The sequence below is a fragment of the Frankliniella occidentalis genome, unplaced genomic scaffold (genome assembly GCF_000697945.3).
Source record: "Frankliniella occidentalis isolate FOCC.00 unplaced genomic scaffold, Focc_3.1 Scaffold477, whole genome shotgun sequence".
In the NCBI taxonomy this organism is placed as follows: Eukaryota; Metazoa; Arthropoda; class Insecta; order Thysanoptera; family Thripidae; genus Frankliniella; species Frankliniella occidentalis.
Genome location: NW_026267595.1, coordinates 72,811 through 75,237, shown reverse-complemented (window position 1 = coordinate 75,237; position 2,427 = coordinate 72,811).

Below are 2,427 nucleotides of genomic sequence, written 5' to 3'. Positions count from 1 at the left end.
TCTTATGCAGTTACTTATATTCATGGATCAGGATATCGTTTCTCTGGCCGTCCTTCCCATAGAAGCAAATATTAGGCGCCTTGCCTTCCTTGAGTTCCTTCAAGTCCTCCTCTTGTTGCGTCATTGTAGAGTGTTGGACATGTAATGTAATACTCCATTTCATTAACTTTAAAGTATACAAGGAGATTGTTCGGATAATTGGCGTTCTTGTCCGCGTAATCAGGCTTTCTTAGTATAAATTCAATTGCTGGATACAGCTTTCCAGGTATAAGCTTTTCCGGGCTCATCTTAGTAGGGTGGTTGATGGCCTTATCTTTAAGGCGTTGAAATACTGATGTCATCTGCAAGAAAATTAAACTATTTAGATTAAGATAGTATTAGAAATCATTGATTAAACCATGAAGCTGTATCCAGTGATGGAAGTTGGATTAGAAAATTAGATTACACTAAGGAACTACTTCAAACGTTAAAAAATCTTCTTCAAAATGAAACATGGAGTAAGGTCACTGAAGCAAAAGATGCAAATGTAGCCTTTGGTGAATTTATCAGCACGTTTCGGCATTATCTAGATCTAGTATGTCCATTTAAAAAAACCATATTAAAATTTAAAAGTGAAGAGCACATTAATTCGACGCGTCCGGCGAACAAAGGCGAATCTGCGGAGCGCCCGGTAACAAAGGCGAATCTGCGGAGCGCCCGGTAACAAAGGCGAATCTGCAGAGCGCCCGGTAACAAAGGCGAATCTGCAGAGCGCCCGGTAACAAAGGCGTATCCCCATAAGAAATCCTACACAGATTCGCCTTTGTTATCGGGCGCTCTGCAGATTCGCCTTTGTTACCGGGCGCTCTGCAGATTCGCCTTTGTTACCGGGCGCTCCGCAGATTCGCCTTTGTTAAAGTCAATGATCTAAGAGACATCTGTGCTATTACTAAGCATTGTATAAGCAAAAAAATTGGGGATGTAAATGAATTAAGTAAAAGCCTCAGTAAATATCAGAAAAAACTTAAAATTGCGTGCAATGCAGCAGTCAAAGTTCATTACAGCAATAAAATTATTCTGTCAAACAACGTTCAAAAGGAAGCATGGAAAATAGTTGGTTCTCTGATGGCAAATGACAACCCTAAACGGCATGAAAATATATCCCTAATGGTACAGGGGGAACCCTGCACCGACCCAAGGGAGGTTGCGGAGACATTCAACAACTATTATCTTGCTGTCCCTCAAGGCGTTATAGACAAAATAAAACCAATTGACTTTGACAACAAAAATTTAAAAAAGGTGCAACAGTCAATATTTCTAACACCCTGCTCAGAACTAGAGATTAAAAAAATTATATCAAAAATGAAGAGTAAAAGATCAGCAGGGCTGGATGATATCTCGAATGAAATTCTAAAAGAGACAGTGGATGAAATATTGACTCCCTTCGTACATGTGTGCAACTTAGTGATGGAAACCGGGGTGTATCCGGACCAACTTAAAGAATCTAATATAAAACCCTTATACAAAAAAAAAAGGAAGTAAAAGTGATCCCTCTAACTATAGACCAATTGCTCTTATATCTAGCTTTTCAAAAGTGCTGGAAACAGCTATATTGGACAAAATAAACCTATTCATGGAAAAGAACAATGTAATAGAGGATGTCCAATTTGGTTATAAAAAGAATGTTTCAACAATTGATGCTATCATAAATTTAGTAGATAAAATAATCAATGCTCAAAAAGAAAATTTAAAAATTGTTGTAATATTCCTAGATTTAAGCAAAGCATTTGATTGTGTATCACATAAAATTTTACTCAATATTTTAGAGCAATATGGTATACGGGGAACACCTCTTCATCTGATGCAATCCTACTTGCATAATAGGACACAATGTGTAGAAGTTGCACACATGGAGGAAGGTGTACTATTAAGTACTCGTTCAGAGAGAAAATTGGTGCCGGTCAATGTCCCTCAAGGGTCAGTCATGGGACCACCACTTTTTAATATCTACACCAATGGCCTGAAGAAAGTAATTACAGAACTTAGTGGTGAGGCAATTATATATGTAGATGACACCAATATAGTCATAAAAGGCTCAACTATTAGTGAAGTTCAAGAAAAATCTAGTGTAATTTTAAAGGGAGTATTTGACTTCTTCTCTTCACTAAAACTATCACTAAACCTTGATAAAACTACATATATTACTTTCAATAAAGTGGCTGAGTTTGATCTAAATTTGAACAATACTCAAATAAAAAAAGTAGAAAATACCACTTTTCTCGGTGTACAGATACAAGAAAAAGTAAGATGGAATGCCCATGTAGATAAACTATGTCTAAAACTTGACCGCGGCATCTACATTCTCTCTCAACTTGTACAAAGTCTGGATATGAAACAGTGTATAAAGGTGTACTACGCACATTTCTTTTCGCATTTATCTTATGGCAC